Source organism: Artemia sp. Qi Xiang Cuo, chromosome 10, assembly GCF_049724085.1.
Source record: "Artemia sp. Qi Xiang Cuo chromosome 10, ASM4972408v1, whole genome shotgun sequence".
Lineage (NCBI taxonomy): Eukaryota > Metazoa > Arthropoda > Branchiopoda > Anostraca > Artemiidae > Artemia > Artemia sp. Qi Xiang Cuo.
Genome location: NC_142803.1, coordinates 67,395,600 through 67,414,270, shown reverse-complemented (window position 1 = coordinate 67,414,270; position 18,671 = coordinate 67,395,600). Strand labels below are relative to the sequence as shown.

The window sequence follows — 18,671 nt, the reverse complement described above, 5'->3', positions numbered from 1 at the left end:
TTATTTTACTGGTCTGTAATCCTTTGTCCGACCTTAGGAATTGAAATATCGATTCTTTCAGTTCATTCGTGTTTTTTTCTAGTCTTATTACTAGTTGAAACATGGTCTTGAAGGGTTTGGGGTCCAATTTCATAAAAATTTTCCATACGTCATGGCTAGCTAGCAATTACTTTTCATTCTTGAATATTACTCCATGTTTTACAATATCTTGGGCCACTGCGTGAACAACGAGGATTATGATGATATTCTTAAGCCTCATATTATTGTTTGTTTCTAGAATTAATTTACCTTTAATTTTATCCACTTTTTGCAAATTTCGTTTGTTTACTACTTTGTTATGATTATATTATTTTTTTTCAAATTCACTTTAGGTTATTTTATTATATAACTGTTTTATGTTATTGGACAAATAAAACTAATTTGTAAGAGTAAAACAGAATTTCTGTCTATGAAAAATATTTTAGGATTAGAAAGGTTATGGAAGTAAAGTTAGGACTTCCAAACTTTATTCTGGTTGTGATATACCTTTATGACTGGTTGAGATATACCTTTAAAGCTTAGATAATAATCGCCATACAATCTAATTTTGACTTATATTTTTCGAGTAAGCAACACATAAATAAGTAAGCGAGCAGCACATAATTACACTGTAATCCTATATTTTGTTTTCTTTTTTTTGTAGGCCTAAAATTATTATAATCCGCACTAAGACAAAATAGTTTATATATGTGAGGTTAACTTCTTCCACAGTTACATACTAATAGGTGGTTTTGAATTTAGAGTTTTTTCTTAATGTTCTTGTTATTATTTTATAGGCGTCTCTTTTTCTTTGGTATGTTTTCATACGTTTTAGAAATAACTTACTATCAAGGGATTGGTATTCTTCAGATTCAGGGTCGAATAAAATTTGTTTGTAATATTGAATTTCTGCTAAAGGATGATCTATGACTTCATATTTGACACATTGGGGATTTTTTTCGAGGTTATAGCAAATTTTGGGGGCTCTGCATTTATCAAGAAGTAAAAGGTCTGTTTGAGTGGGTCCCTTGGAATAGAAATACTTGATATTGAGGTTGTTTTGTAGGCGTCTTATCAATAATTGTAAACAGCCAAGTTGTTTCGCACTTCTTCTTCTATATTTTGTTTTGACTTCCCCTCTAGCCTGACGATACTTGGGGGTATTCGCGTGTGCTAAACCATACTTATAAGTGTGGGGTGCATACCCTTTAAGGTTGTATGTTAGATCCCATTCTTTCGCATATATCTGATTTCCTTGTTCGTCCACGACTAACATAGCTGCCGAATATATGTTTTCATTCGCGTTCATTATGGTAATGAACTCAGTATCAATTATCGCCTTTCGGATAGGTTTTGATTCCATTGTCATGATCTGAAAATGTTCACAATTAGAACCATGAACATGATCACCTCACAACTCATAATTACGAAAATGACCAGCTCATAATTAGACACTTCTGTACTGGTAATTTTTTGTTTTTGATGACATCAGCCTTTATTACAATGAGGGTTGATTTTTCATAGAAAATCCAAGAAGACCGCCAAAACCCAACAAATTAAACACTGCCCGGGCTTTGAGTTCCTCCCCAGGCTTCCCACAAAACGTGGCCCAACACCACTTGTACAATATGGGAAAGGCATATGAGACATTGTTATTTTTATGAAAACTCTTAGTCCGACCTTTGGGTTGTTCCTTATAGTTAACAGTGCATCTACAAATTTTCGATTTAATTTCTTCCTGGAGTCGGGAGATTTGGGAACCAGTCTACGGCTCGAATAATGGCCTGGGAAACTTCAATATTGTTACTCACCATACTCCAAACCGCCAGGCAACGCTCCGACTTCTTTCAGTTGGACTGTATACATTGTACTGGAATGGTACGTGTAGATTTTTACTTGTGAGCTAGAAGTTTTTAAGCTATTATTCCTTTGTGATGCCTATCAATAAAAAATCTTTTTTTTTGTATTTTTAAGGGTATTTTAATCTGTCCGGTTTCTTAAACGTTCTACCTGACTGTGTCGTGACTTTTTTTTCTGTTTCTTGCGGTTTTTTCTTTTTCGGTTGTTCTATCGAAAAAATATAAAAAATTTTTATTTTTTTTTTAAAAAATTATTTGCCTTTTAATTTTGTTTCTTTCGCGTGCGCAGCTGCTGAAGTCGGTTTTGATTTCCCTGTTTTTTTAATTACTATATGGTCTGATTCACCACCAGACTCTTCGGAACTGGTTTCTGACCAATCCACATTAGAATTTTTAGAAGTGACACTACGCATTTTTGAGGTATCACCTCCCCTTCCTTCGTAAATTGTACTCCTCTGGAAGCAGAAGGTTTATTATCTAAGTCCTCGCTTTGAGTTTTTAGTTTAGGAGGTTTAAAAAATTCTTGGAAGTTTTGAGAGGAATTCTAAATCTTTTGTGGAATATCTCCACTGCCTGAAAAACATGGGTTCAGGGGGATGGTAAACTCTTTGCACAAGTGTTTCTCTCCTTGAAATCCGTTGTTTAGGTTTGACCATGGACATAGTTATATCATGATATTGTCCTTGCTGGTCATTCTTGGGAGTTTGATTTTTAGGCAATGTACTTTGATTCTTTTTTATTGGGAAATTTATTAAATCCATAGCTTCTCGCAGATTTGTTTTAGTTGAATCTTTGGGAGGAGTTTTCTTTACAGTAATACCCAGAGTTTCTAGCGCTCTGTTCAATTCCTCCTTTAATGACAGGGGCCTCTCTATTGGTGTTGCAGGGGAAACCATATCGTTTGGAAATCTTTTGGGGGGACAAGGGGTCGAAATTCTATCATGAAAAAATTGGGTTTTCGGAGATATCGTATAATCTAATTTTCCTGCGCTATCTGATGATGAAATTTTTATATCTTTTGGCGTTTTTATTCTCACTGGTATTAGGGATTTTCTTTTAGGAATAACTAGATTTTTCATAGCTAAAAATTCTTCAAAGTTTTCCTCGTCACTATCGTTTTCAAAATAGTCTTGCTTGAAATTAAAGGGTTTTAGCTCTGCCAATCTTGATTTAGGGGGCTCATTTTCTGTATCTGACGAATCGGGTGACGGGGGACGCGATACCCATCTTTCTGGAAATTTTGCTCTTTTTATTAGGCTAACATGCGCCTTATAAGTTCTTCCACTATCGGGGTTCTCCATTTTAAAAGTATAATCGTTATCGTACTTTTTGACTATTCTGTACGGTCCAGAATATTTGATGGAAAGTTTTTTGCCTTTCGTCTTTCCTCGTTCTTTAGGTAGACACAATCTCCTATCTTGAAATCTATGCTCCCCTTGACTTTGGGTTGGTTTCTTAGCTCTTGGTTTATTTTACATTTTTCCAATTCTTGCCTAACTATCTTATCAGTTTTCCTCATCCTATTTATGAATTCTTGTTTGTAACCCTCCGAGTTATTGTAATATTGCCGGGATTCAATAATCTCGTCATAGGGGATTCTAAAATCGCGACCAAAAAGTAAATAAAAAGGTTTGTCTTTGGTTGTTTCTGAATAAGCAGTATTCACTACGTTAGTTAAATAAGGTAAGAATTGATCCCAATCGTTCCTGTTGTCTTTTGTATAAATGCTTAATACATTCGAAAATATTTTATGCCTATTTTCTATTTTACAATTAGCTTGTGGGTGATATGGAGAAGTCACCAATTTCTCTATGTTAAAAAAACTCATTAAGTCTTTTGTTACTTTTGAAACAAAATTGCTTCCGTTGTCACTTAAAACACTATTTGGAACGCCAAATTGTAAAAATAATTTCGCTAACGCCTTACTGGTGGCGTAAGTGCCTTGAGTTTTTAATGCTTTTGCAAAAGTAAATCCAGAAAAGTGATCTATAACTCAAAGAATACAAGTATGGCCTCTGTTGGAAACAGGCAAGCCTCCACTTGTTCCATATAAATCAAATGAGACAATATCAAAGGGGAATCTCGCTACCGGGACCCTTCCCATTGGAGGATTAGGATAAGCTTGGGTTTTTTTTTCTTCAGTTACAAGCTTCGCATGTACTTACAAATTCTTTAAGTTTTGTTATTCCCGACGGCGCGTAAAAATATTGTTTTAATTTACGGAAAGTTTTCGTTACTCCTAAGTGTCCACCTATATCTGAATGAAAATATTCAAATGCAGGTGTTATTAAGTTTTGGGGTAATACAGGTATTAATGAGGTTTGGTTTCTATTTGCCTCAGCGGTCACGATTCTACACAGTATTTCTTCATCAAGATCTATGTAAAAAATCTCTTTTTTATCTCTTCAAAAATCTCTTCGAGAATCTCTTTTCTAAGAGTTTTGAATTTATCTCATAACGCATCATCATTCAAAAAATAATTAATAAGCGCTACACACATTTCGTCCTTTTTTTGCTTTCTTTTTATATTTTCTAAAGACAGGGGACAATAGTTAACCTTATTTTCTTTTACTGTGTCATTGTTTTTTTTTTGAATTTATGTTTGCTCTTAGTATTGATAGCGTTAACTTCATTTTCCTCAGTTTCCGACGGCGTATTTTCTGGGTATCTACTCAAAAAGTCACAACCTGTATTTTGTTTACCTTTTAAATATTCAAACTCGTAATCTAGGTCTTGGATTTTCATAATCCATCTAGCTAGAATACCCTAGTGATTTTTGAAAGTGCGTATATACTGCAAGCTTTTATGGTCTGACCATAATATAAATTTTCTACCAATTTAACAGGGTCTAATTTTGTCAAAGTGAAGGATGATAGATAATAATTCTAAGTTTGTGGCGGAATAACTACTTTCGCCTTTTGATAAAGTTCTACTCGAATAGCATATAACTTTTTCTATTTGTTTTTGTTTAGGCGCTCCCTCTAGAGGATTAGGGTTTTCTACCGGGATTATTTGCGAAAGAATAGCGCTAATGAAAATAGTATCGGTACTAGCATCGTAACTAGCATCGGTAGTGACCACAATTGTCCGTTTTCGAAATCAGGCAGCGATAATATTGGTTAGGAAGTGAGTGCCTTTTTGAGACGGTCTAGGGAAATTTGTGCTTCCTGGGACCAGGTAACATTTTGGGAGTTCCCTTTAGTTAAGTCCGTGAGGGGTTTCGAAATTTGGGCGTAATTGCGCACGAATTTTCTAAAGTAGCCAGTAAGACCTAAAATTCCTCTTAATTCTTTCATAGTTCTAGGGGGTTTGAAGTTTTCAACACATTTATTTTGTCAGGGTCTGGAGATACCTCTCCTTGCGTCACCACTACTCCTAAAGATTTAATTTTAGGTTGAAATAAATTTACTTTTTCAGGCCGGCATTTTAAGTTGCCCTGTCTGAATTTCTCGAACACCTTGGCTAATGTTGCTAAGTGTTGTTCAGCGTTTTCTCCCACGCATATGACATCATCTACAAAATGAATATTCTTTAATCCTCTTAATAGGTGTAATAAGGGTCTACATAGCGCGCTTGAACTTGTTTTAAGTCCAAAAGGTACTCTTAAGTATTCATATGAACCACACTCAGCCGTAGAAAATACAGTTTTATAGACAACTTTTTCGGCTATTTTCACTTGGTGGTAGCCTTGGGTAAGGTCCAAAGAAGTAAAAATTTTGTTTTTGCTTGAGATAGAGTCAAGGATTTCGTCTATTCTTGGTAAAGGAAATTGATCGCTAACTACTTGTTTGTTAAGGGCTCTATAATCTACTACAAGTCTAAGATCACCATTCTTTTTTGGTACCAAGATCACTGGTGCAGAATACGGACTTATACTGGGGCGTATAATTTAATTTTTTTCTAATTCGTGGATTTTATTTTTTAACCATCCTCTGTGCTTATACGGCACACGATATGGCTGTTTTGCTACAGGATTACCAGTTGTTAAAATTGAGTGTTCATAAAACGGTATCAGTCCGATATCATATTCAGATGCGGAAAATACATCTTTAAAATTCCATAATAATTCGCATAATTTTTTCCTAAGATCTAAGCCCGTAATATGATCCATATTAAATTTGTTTAAGAATTGCGATTTAGTTAGAGGGTACTTGTTAATTGAGGTTTTAATGCCATTTACTAGGTTTCTTTTGGAATTCTCCCATCTATTTAAATCATTCTCCGATAAAACTTGGTTTTGAACTAAACACGTCCCCTTTTTTATTGTAATTGTATCATTTTCGTGGTTATTAGTTACCCAAATAAAACCTTCTCCTTTGTCGTAAGATATAATCTGTTCCTCGCATAACAGATTTTCAGGAATTTCATTTGACGGGGTCGCAAACCATATTTCAGATTTGCTATCCACTGGTTCAATCATCTGTGATATTTGAATTCTTTGCATCGTTTTGGGAGGGACTTTTGTTTTCCTTATCGCGAAACCGTAATATATCTCTTTATTTTCATTGTCTTTTAGATTCATACTGGCGCTATGTTGCGCCATTACGGTATCTTGCGGCGTCACTTTGGGTTTTACTATGTTTTTCCATAATTCCGCTATTTTCTTAATTTCGTTTGATCTATACTGTTACATATCTCCTATTTTTATTTTCGCAGATTCATTACACTTATTATTTGAACGTACTTCATCTCTGCGATGTCTCTCAGAATAATTGAACAAATTTCTGGTTATGCCATGTCCCCTTGGGAGACATGAGGTTCAAAAGATTGCGACATTATACCGCAAGAGATTTTGTTCACTGTTACGTTGTCTTCGTAACCTCTGTTACGATTTCTTAAGTTAGAAACTTAAGAAAACTTAAGAAGCACTATAAGCGGCGCTAATGATTGTGCCACCGAGGCCTGCGCCACAGCAATGGGGAGTAATGTTAATGGTTTACCGCGCCAACCACTGAAAGTGAGAAAATAAAATATGTAGCTATATAAATATAACCTCTTTTCCTTGAGTTATCTGGAAATCAATTAACTCTAAAGTTATATAGAAATCACATCCCTGCGAACATACCTTGGACACATACGAACTAATTACCTGTCGTGCGACTAGATACAGACATATAAAATAAAATAAACACGAATAGAAGAGCAATAGATTTATTGTGACTTACATATTAGGTGTACAGCAGTGGTTCACTTCAACTGGCAACAATGGTGACTGAGATAACAATAATGACTGAATTGCAACGCCTGAACGCCGAAATAATTCTAATTTACGAATGCCTCGAAAAACACTTTTTTTCACTATATCACATCACTACAGCTTCTGCGCTCTACCAGCTTTTTCACGATTGTCCCAAGTCCTGTGGAGGGGGCCGCTACCCAGTCCTTATGTATGCACTTCATTATGCTAACTGGCCATCCAATAATTTGTTTTAAATTTATCTGATGATTAAACGCTATAACTTTAGCTTCCTGAGAAACAATGTGTCTAGCATCTTTTTTATTACCCACTATCTTAGCGAAATTCAAAACTGAATAGCGGTGTTCTTTGGCTGAGGCTAAAATGCAATTTCTCTTTTTGCTGATTAAGAACTTCTTTTTTTTTGAAACTAGATTTAAACTTAATTAGAGGGAGTCGGAATTATCTTTAGAAAGAAAAAGATTTTTTTTTGTATTTTAAATATATCACATTTTACTCACGGTACATTTTGATAGGAGGTTCACATGTTCTTCCTTTGCTATTTTCCAAATAGCTTTCGCTAGCTCCGTTTTATCTGGCTGTCGCAGCCGGCTTGACGATTCGAAAAAAGCAGTAGGATAGCTGGAAAGTTCAAATCTAAGTTTCTTCCATATCCCCTCCGGCTGTAGTTGCCGCTGCTGCAACACGTTGGAACATAAGACTTGCGTCAATTTGTATGTCTTCACCGTCAGCTTCCGAAATTTTACCTTTATAGGCCATCGTAACTACTTTGCTTTTGCGCTTGAAGATGTAGCGATCAACATCGGCATCGTCCATTGACTTCAGAATTTCTTTTGCTATCCTCTTTGCTGTATCCACGTTGACATCCCTTGTTGCTGTTATACCATTCGATATATTGCGCAATTGAGTGCAGTTGTCGCACTGACAGGACTGCACGAAAAGTTACTGAAGCCTTTGTGTCCTTTCTATCTTTTTCTAATCGAGCTGGTCTAGCGGAAACGTGCTGGTTAGATGACATATACTCAACGCAGGTGACTGCATAAGCTCATAATTTCAACTCACACTGGCATTGACATTGTGCAGGTAAGCCTTTGCGTCTCACTCATTCCATTTCCTCTCGTGAATCCCATGCTTGTTTTCAGTGATCTCATCAGAACCTGCTCAATTACTAAGTCGGGAGAGAGCCACGCCCAAAATCTATCGCTTCTTCGAATGACAAACATCCCATCCGCGACGTCTTAATACAGCTTCTGGTTTCTTTCTTTCAGCACTTCTATTTGCTGAAAAAATGTTATCACTAATTTCGTATACAGGTTGTGACCTGCAGCTGCAAATTCAGGCAGCATCTCAGAGAGTGCTTGAAGATACTGCACCCAGTTTCCAGTCCGTTCTGCCCTGATGGCCCTCTTAAGCACTCCGAACATTTCTGAATACTGAAGTCATATCTGTGCAGTCCTCTTGCTCCGAAGCGTGTCTTGAAACTCCATCATTCGCGTTTGGAATTTTGGATTCGACACACTACGTCTGCGTTGGATACGTCTTCAAGGGTAACTTCCTCATTCAGTAGAGCTATGCATATTGCCGACGCTTCTGCAAAGCCTTGATGACTCACGCTTCTGTCATCTATGTAGTAGAAACCATACGATTTGCAAATCTGAGTAATCTGCAATGCTGAATCTATAAGCTCGTGCGCTCTCATGGCTCTTGCAACAGCCTTACCGCTAAGGATATGCTTAATGGTGTTACTGGCATATAGACATTCGAACATTTCTTTTATTCCTATTTCCGTCATCAAGTGACCAATCGCTCCAAGAAAGCTCGTACGGCAATGGAGACCACCGATCATTGGACCTGCTGCCTTGAGATGAATATTAGCAGGCTCAGTATTGATGATGTTCACCGCTTTCATGTACAAAGGTTGGTCAAAAGTCACAACTGGTACCATTACGTGCTGGGGTGCTTCATCGGAGATACATGTAAGGTCGTGTATACACAAGAAAGATAAGAGGCATTATAGTCGGTCATAGGCAGAAAAACAATCGACGAAGCGTCTTTGTATGACCCATGGTGAATTGCTTTCATAAGTCCACTCCATCCGATCCGTTTCGGGTCATGTATCCGGCTTGCATGCCATAGTAGGTCAATGCCATCGATCTTGTCGTCAAAGGTGATGGTCGAGATGGGTTTGTAGACAAGACTGTTTTCCTTTTGGCTTCTGTTGTAGAAGAAGAAAGGCACTTGTCCAACCTGTTGGAGTACATCAAAGTTTACAACTGCTCTTGGAATTATGATTGGAAATTTGGGTAGCCTTGGTGTGGCAGCAGCTAGCATGCCTATCCCATGGAAAGTGCCGTTTCTGGCGATAGTGCAAATGTTGTGGTTGACATTATCGCCAATGAACTGCACGAAAGTTTTAGAAGTCATCCCTGGATATTCTGTACCATGAGTTACTGCAGCAGAACGGTCGAATCGAAGCACTTCTGAGTAAGAAACAGAAAAACCTAAACTATTCAGCTGGTCGGTGAGAAAACATGAACCAGACTGCTGATGTGGCTGGACTCCAAGGTATACATGTAAAGGAACAAGCAAAGATTGGGGACGGCAAGCCTGCATGATTGCTTGACCAATTGAACCTACCAGTAGGTAGTGAATCTCCAGCAAACAGGAAAAGAGAAGTACCAGGGAATAGGATATTAAACTCTCGTCAAATCGGTGTTAAAATGTTTTAAAACCGAGTTGATAGACATTTGTCTCCTCTTTAAAATTCTGTAGAGCCGTCTGACTATCTTTTTCCTTTAGAGGATATCTTGAATTATCCCTCTTTTTCCCTAGTAACTGGAAAACGGGGGTAAAGGCTAATGACAGAGCAATCAAAGTAACATATTCATTCTTCTCGCACTGGGAAACCCCAGAAATCAAGCCTTGCAGACAGCTCTACAGGATCTCTATTTACCCCCTCTTTTCCCCCTGTAATTGGGGAAACGGGGGAACGACTTATTACACAGCAATAAAAAACGCATATTCGATCTTTTTGGACCCAAGAGCATGGGGAATACCATTCTCAGCATCAAAAACTACTGGTCGTAAATTTTCGAGTTTCCCCCTGGATTTTCCCCTTTGCCCCCATTTTTCACCCTGTTCCGCCAAGAGGATTCCTGGGGACTTTTGGTATATCGTACAGATTTTTTTTTCTGCAAAATGTCTCAAAAATCATTTATATTGCAATTTTGTCCCAGATCCTCGATTTCTTACGTAGATTTACTGGACTATAATTCTACCGACCTGGGCGTTAAATCAACCCAGTAAAAACATCATATTTCTACCTGGGAACCTTTTTATTTGCTCCTGTAACTGTAAGTAAAATTCATCTGAATCATTAGTATCTCCGTAAGTCGGTTCTATAGGGGCGTATACTACTATAACTGATACCCTGAGCTTTTTAGTCATAAAATGAGCAATTAGTATTCTATTATTAATAACTTCCCAGCTTAAACAAGACTTAGCAGCTTCCTTATTCATCATGAGCCCTACTCCCTGCCTATATACCCCATCCTTCCTGCCTGAGTAAACAAATTCTATATCACCTAATTTCATACTTCCTACTCCTGGTATACGAGTTTCTGAAACACCTAATAAATCCAGTTCGAATCGTCTGAATTTATCAGTCAAAATGTCGATACGATAGTCATTTTTTAACGTTGTAACATTCCAAGTTCCGATTTTCATGTTCTTTAAATGTTACCTGCAATATAAGAGAAAGGATAAGATTTTATTTCTAAAAAATTGCTAATACAAGCCCAAGAGGGTCAAATTCACACCTTTCAGTCAAAAGGCACATAAAAAAAGCAAATATAAGTCAGAATTTGTTTTTTTAATCAAAATCTCAAAAAGGTTACAAAATGTGCAAACTCGCAGAATTAAGAAGGAATAAGCTAAAAAAAAGACAATTTAATCTTGTGACTAAAACCTATAAAAAACTACAAAAGGAAGAACAGAAGCTACAAATTTGCATATAAGAAATAGACAATTGTAAGGTAAAAAAAAGGGGGGACTCACTTATTTAATCTGTTTACTATATACGGGACAAAAGTTCTTGTATATCTTTGAGCAGACAATTTGATTGGGGGTAAGAGGAGGATTTTTGTTGAAACAGACCGAGAGAGGCAAGTTCAAAGGGGAAAAAGTAATTTGTCCGGAGGTTATAGAGGGCGTTGTTGGCAAAATGCAAACGTTCGTTCTCCTTTCTTTGAGCATGACCTGATTGGCTTTCCAACGAAAAGAGATATAAAGGACTTCACCCTCACAAAAAATAATTCTTAGGCATTTTTTTGTTGACTGTCTCCATCCTTTCTGACAATTCCTAGGAAATAGAAGAATGCCAAATCAGACAGGCGTAGTCACAATTTGGGCATAAAGATGAAGGGTAAACTCTCAACTAATGCGATTTAGGAAATTTTTTATTATTTAAGAAGATAGGGAAGGAAAACGTGGTATTTTACGCGTTTTAAGATATGTTAAATATGGTAATCCCATTTCTAGTCGCTTGAGATGGTAACACGCAGTAATTTCATAGTAGTAACTGACATTTCAAGGGGGCATAGGACAGGTAATAGAAGAAGAAGCCTTAAGGACATCAATTGTCAAAATATTCGTAATTGGCTATATTTCAGGAACGACTACGCTTATTAAGTTACAGATTGCAAGGCATAATAAGGAGGACCTAAAATTAAATCAAAGGACACAATGTTCAAACGGGTTGCCAAAAGGGCAAACTTACAATAATTTATTATTAATTAATTTACGTTAATTAATTTATTATTAATTCATTTACATAATTACATTAATTTTTTTTTACTTATCTCAGGAACGGCTTAAGGCCAAGAGCTTATATATGTATCCTGGTTGTCAGAAGGGCGTCTGCCATATCTCACGAACGAATGACTGTAGAGTTGAAACTTCCAGGGCACGGTCAGGAGGGAGGGAAAGTGATTAAAAAGACACCATGTTCAAACAAATTGTCAAAAGGGTGTACTTCCAGTACTATAGAACGGCCAAGGTTACCATATCAAAACTTTCATGGAGTGTTGAGAAGCATGATGAAATAAATTCAATGAAAAATCTGCATCCTGGCTGTTGAAAGGGAATATTTTCAATAACTCAGGAGTAGTAGAGTATAAAGTTGAAGGTTTAAGGAAATGCTACGAAGGATGTTCATGTAACTCAAGAGGCACTGCATGGATCCTGGTCGCGTAAAACATGTATCAAATACATGTATCAATTACATAAGTACTTAGCTCACTACGTAAATTAAGTAGTCTTTTAGAGAATATTAGGGGGCAGGCTGTTAAACTAGATCCAAAGATACTAAGTGCAAAGGGTGAATCTGCAAATACTCGAAAATGGCTAATGGCAATAAGTCAAAATTTTCAGAGAATGTTAAGTGGGATATTAACTAAATTAAAAGACTAAATGCATCTAGGTTATCTCAGGAATGGCTTAGGGCATTGAGCTGAAGATTACAGGGAAAGTTGAGGTGAATGTTAAAGTAAATCAAATGTGTATCCAGGTTGTAAAAAGGCATATCTGCAATATCTCAGGAACAGCTAATGGTATTTGGTTGAAATTTTTAGGGAATAGTGACTTGGACCAAAAGGCATGGTGGGTATTCAGGTTTTGAAAGGGTATATCTACAAATTCCTAGAAACAGCTAAACGTCATGAATCGAAGTTTTAGGGAACGGCTAATGGCATTAGTTACGGAGCTCAAGGAATGTTGAGGGTGCTTTTTGATAAAATGAAAAGGCACTATGTGCATCCAGGTTGTCAAAAGCGTGTACCAGCAATATCTTAAAAACGCCTAAAAGTATTGAAAAGTATCAAAAGAAGTTGAAATTTTCTGGGAGAGCAGCGGGGGTTATTGAAGCAGATTAAAAGACAATGTATGTATCTAGGTTGCTAAAAGAATACATTTGTAATATCTCAATAATGGCTAAAGATGTCAAAGTGAAACTACCGTGGATGGTTGAGGGTCGCCTTTTTCTAAAATCAGGCAATTTTTTCAGAATTGTAGCTTGTGATGGGTAAAATTGAACTTAATGAATTTTATGTATTTGGAATCATAGGCACTGCATTAGCCCTGCCTATGTAAAAAACGATGTGGGCATAATATATTTTTATTATTTTTTGGTTTTAGACCAGGACACTTTGTACTGAAGGAGTTGTCGTACAAACTTCGAAAAGAGCTCATTTGATTGCAAATTGAAAGGGCTAGTGCACTTTAAATGTAAAAATATTTGAAAAAAACATATGAAAAAAAAGAACAAATTGAAAAATATTTGAAAAAAAAAACAAATTGGATGTATTACTAAGTTGTTATGACAATTATAGCCACAAACCAATGAGGATACAACTAGTGTTACAACAATTTTCATAAACTCCTGTATGCACTTTTCGATGTCTGTGCAAATTGCTAAAATCACACAAAATTTTCTACACACATCATATATGAAAGGTTTTTCACCTGTATGCCGTATTTAAGGTGTATTCAAACTCTACGCTTGCCAAAAACACTTCTAACATACATAACATTTATTGGGCTACTCATCCGTATACACTCTTTGGTGCCTGTTCAAACTGCCCAGTTGAGAAAAGTTCATTTTACATAAATCGCATTTAAACGGCTTCTCACCGGTATGCACTCTTTTATGTGTTTTCAAATTTTGACCGAGAGAAAAGGTCTTGTCACATACATCACATTTAAACGGTTTCTCACCTGTATGCAGTTTTTGGTGCCGGTTCAAATGTGATGAATGCGAAAAGGTTTTGTCACAAATATTACACTTTAACGGTTATTCACCGGTATGCACTCTTTGGTGCTCGTTCAAATGCTTCATTCGAGGAAATATCTTGTCACATACCTAACATTTATACGTTTTTTTCTCTTTAGGAGTTCTTTGATATCTTTCCGTATACTTTTTACTTTGCAGGCACCTTTCCAAACCAGTTTTCTGATTTCCGAAGCCTTTTCCTTCAGTTTCCGATTCACATGCATTTGAGAAACCACTCGTTGATGGATTCTTTGAAACAACTAGTGACGTATTTCCCTGTAAGTGTATTCCAGACACGTGTTGAGAAAAGTGACCTAAAATTTAAAAGTCTATAGAGTTCAAATAGAGCAAAAAAAAATGAATAAAACTAAAAATAAAAACTTAAGAAACCAAAGACAAAAACACATCTTTCAATATATTTTTTAAAGACTACCGAGTAAAAAAAAAGTCAAATAAAACAAAATATCAAAAATCAATAAACAGAAACAAAAAAAAATCTCAATATGTTTTAAAAGTCTACAAAAAAAGGTATTTGTTTCGATATGTCTTAACAACTAATTTTATTTTCGATCCCTCTTCTCTACCTCGTGATGATACTTATGTCACCACAAATGCTTATATTAGCATTAAAAATTAGTTATTCTAATGCAATGAAAGAGCGAAAATGAAACCTTAAGCGATCAAAAAGTATACCGTGGTGTAAATCAACTCATAAGTGAAGGAGAGGAAATATTACAACAAATATTAGGAATTATTGTAACTAAAATAGGAAGAGCTAAAAGAATACACATCATGTATTGAAGGTAAATTTTTGGGGTAGCCGCAAAGCTTCGCATCATAAAAACAATAACGAAAGTCACGTTTTCCACAAGTCTTACATATACCAGTTCCAATAGCAATAAGGGTAAGTCAACAAGGGGCAATAAGGGTAACTCAACAGCAACTGGGTGGTGTGAAATTGAATAATGGATTGTTGGCCAAATTTGTGAGAAAGAAGATTTATTTCTACCCATATTTGTCATTTTCTGTTTATATTTGTACCTAAGTGCCATTTTAAGTGTCTTCCCTTGGTATGTCACTTTACTTACTTAAAACTTGAATTTAGAGAATTTTTTATTTCTATTCCCAAGGGACTTATCCTTTGTCTGCAAGTTCAATAATAAAAACAGCTGATGTTTGTAAACAAAGCCAAGCTGAATTGATATCCTTCTTCTTCTTCCGAATCTGCAGCCGAATAGACATAGTTGCCAAATACTAGATATTAAAACGCCACCGATTACGTTTGCTCGTCCGTTTTTGCGTATTTTTGGTGATAGTTTGTGCAGATGGGAACAATATCAAAGAAACAAGAGGCCGAGTTGGTACCAGCGGGATTTTAATCCTTAAACTGCAGGGAATAGGTGATTTGAGTATTGCACTTCCCACATTCTGTCTACCTCAAAGGCAATAAGAATTTTCAAATTAGAAAACATTTTGGCTGAGTAAACATATTTAGAAAATATACGAGTATTGGCATATTTTGGCCTTCACACTAATTGTATATATTCTTGCTTGTAAGCTAGACTAAAAGTCGGTACTGACTCATTGAAAGACCAAGACGGCCCCCCTCTTGGATCCGTAAATCGACGCTAGTACACAGCCAAATAAACCCCTGCTGACTGACGAATAAACCCCTACTTCTCAAAAATAACTGATGTTACCATAAGAGCCGGACGGTCAGCCTACCAACACAAAAGAGAACGAGTACTATGACTGATCCCCACTAGACAGTTATGGTACGCAAGGTACTGCGCCTTGTCAATACAAGTGAAGAAGGTACAAAAACAAGACAAAATACTGATCATCAAATCTCCCCGACTACAGCAACAGCTGAGACTTGCCAGCCTTCAGCAAAACTCGGAGCTGAGCTTCCAAAAAAGGATCAATCAGTCATTGTTCTCGAATCTCCAACTGAGACTCAGAAAAAGGCAGAAAATAATTGCTTTTATTTTAAAAACGAACACTGTAGATGGGGCAACGAGTGCCGGAATTCTCATTCAGCAGCAGTTCCGTCGATCTGTGAACATCATTCCAGCTTAGGTGGTTGTGAAGGTGCCAAATCAGACAAACGCGCAAAACTTTATCCCCGAAATGCAAGAAGTTTGCAACAGGCCGCTGCATTATTACAATTACTACCACCCACCGTCAACAGTTAAACAAACAGCCAAAGCTAACGTGGATACCACGTTAATATTTAGAGAAAAAAATAAGGAATTTTTTTAAATATTAACAATGAAAAATACACTTATTTTGAGGCAAATTATTGGGCAATTTAAAAATTATGCAATTTTCGACTGTTTACACACAGGATTTATCATTGAGAAAGGAAGGAATGTTCTAACCCAATTCTGTTTCAAAAGAGCTAGGGTGTCAATGTGAAACTTTAGTGAATGCCAAGTGGCACTTTTAACTAAATCAAAGGACAATATATACAAATGGCTTTTACAAAAAGGTGTATCCGTAATCATTTAGGAACAGCTAAGGGTTTTAACTTGCCACTTTCAGGCCCCTTTTAATAGACAATTTTGTTTAGCAATACATTTCTTTTGTGATTTTCCTTAGCTAGAAAATTTGTGAAGCTGCTACCCTATCCTAAAAAATACCAATGCTCAACATATTTTAACCTCTGAGTTCAATTTTTTTCTAATTAAAAAAGAGAACCTTGTGTGATTTTGTTGATAAACGTAACAAACAATTTTTGTTGAATCTCAAACAATTTTTTTGCAGTGTATATATCCTCTTCAACGCCTCACTCTTTACGCTAAAGTTTTTAGTACTTTAGAAAAAAGCTTCTTACTGTTCCAATTAAACAAACATAGTGTTTCAGAAGCCCTTCTTAAAGAATTGGGACAAAATTAAAACTTGAACGTAAAGATCTTAGTGTTGAGGAGGGATAAACCACCTTCATATGCGAAATAATTTCTGTTCGTTTCAAGTTTTAATGTTGCTCCTTACTTCCAGTTGGAAAAACTTGTTTTTAAAATTTAATTTCTGATCATTTTTTAAATAGTAACATGAAATTTGGCACAAACTCCACGGGAAAATACCCTCTTCACGGATTTATTACCTAGACAATTCAATCCCAGGGAAAATTTGCCCGGGCAATTACCCTTAACAACGCGTAAAAGTGAGACAGAAAAGAAAAAGCAAGAAATATAAAAAACAATTTTTATAGGAGTTCTGTAAAATTCCCTTATCTCTCCATGAACTACCCCCCGTGAAAAAAAAAAACAGCAGAAAATACGTATTCAAACACTTAAATCTAAAACGGCGTACCACAACAAAAACCAAGCAGTAAAAACGGGCAAACTTTTATACATTCACTCCTTGGCACCTGGGGGGGTGGGCGGGGGGGTGAAGTTAGATACAACGACATAGTTATGGGGCCTTTAAACATTTATTAAACAAAGGGAGCGTTCTAAAAATTGAACTTACGATTTTGGTGGACAAAGGGTGGGACGGGGCCTAGTTGCCCTCACATCTTTTGGTCACTTAAAAAGGATAGCTCAACTAACAGCTACAAATGCCACTTACAAACAGCAAATCGCGGACGTGATCGAAATTCTTCTACAAAATAACCGATCGCACCATAAGAGTCGGAAAGTCAGCCTATCAATACAAAAGAGTACGAGTACTATGAATGATCCCCACGAGACAGTTATCGTACGCAAGGCACTGCGCATTGTCAGTACAAGTGAAGAAGGTGGAAAAACAATACCAATTACTGATCATCAAATCTCCCCAACTACAGGAACAGCTGAGACTTGCCAGCCTTTGGCAAAACTCAGGACTGAGCGTCCAGAAAAGGATTAATCAGTCATTGCACTCGACTCTCCAATTGAAACTCAGAAAAAGGCAGAAAACAATTGCTTTTATTTTAAAAACTGAAACTGTAGATGGGGTGACGAGTGCTGGAATTCCCATTCAGCAGCAGTTCCGTCGATCTGTGAACATCACTCCAGCTTAGGTGGTTGTGAAGGTGCCAAATCAGACAAATGCGCAAAACTTCATGCCCTGTAATGCAAGAAGTTTGCAACAGGCCGCTGCAATAAAGGAAATCGTTGCAATTGCTTCCACCCACAGTCACCAGTTCAAAAACAGCCAAACCTAACGTGGATACCACAGGACGAAAAAACTCGACACATCCTCTGAAACATCACCCACCGCAACAACTTCAACAGGAATGTATTCGAACTCGCACTTTCTACAGGAATGGCTCCTCAGCCACAGACAACGTCCGCCACCAACAAACAGGGAAAAACAATGGAAAAATACATTAGAATCAACCAGCAGTCAACAGAAAACAAATGGAAGACGCAGCTATGGTACAATAAACACAAAAACCAACCATCATTATCCAAACCTCTTCAGTCAAGAACCGACAAACTCCAACTCACACAAGAAAACTTACCGGCAGATCCCAGGTCAACTTACCATGCCTCCGGTCCCCATCCTCGAGACGATGGTGTAATTTCTTAAAAGGAAGGTCTAGCAAACTGGAATCCAGAAACTGAAATAAAAAATAAACTAAATGCGCCCACCAAAAAAACCCTTTTGGACGCAGAATCATTCAAGGTCGTTGGCGAGGTAAATGCGAAGATTCCCCTCAAACCCGGAAGAAAAAAAAACTTATTTTCAGTTCTTTCCCTAACATGGCGCTCATTAATGCCCAGTCCCTCGGAAATAAGACTGAGGAGCTCAAACACTTCATACTCCATGATAATATTGACAT

General features: G+C 36.8%; 1 protein-coding gene across 1 annotated transcript in view; it reads left to right on the top strand.

The window, feature by feature from the left end:
• Positions 1–18,671, top strand: part of LOC148948074 (uncharacterized) — a 407,093-nt gene that overhangs the window by 149,019 nt on the left and 239,403 nt on the right. The window lies entirely within an intron of this gene.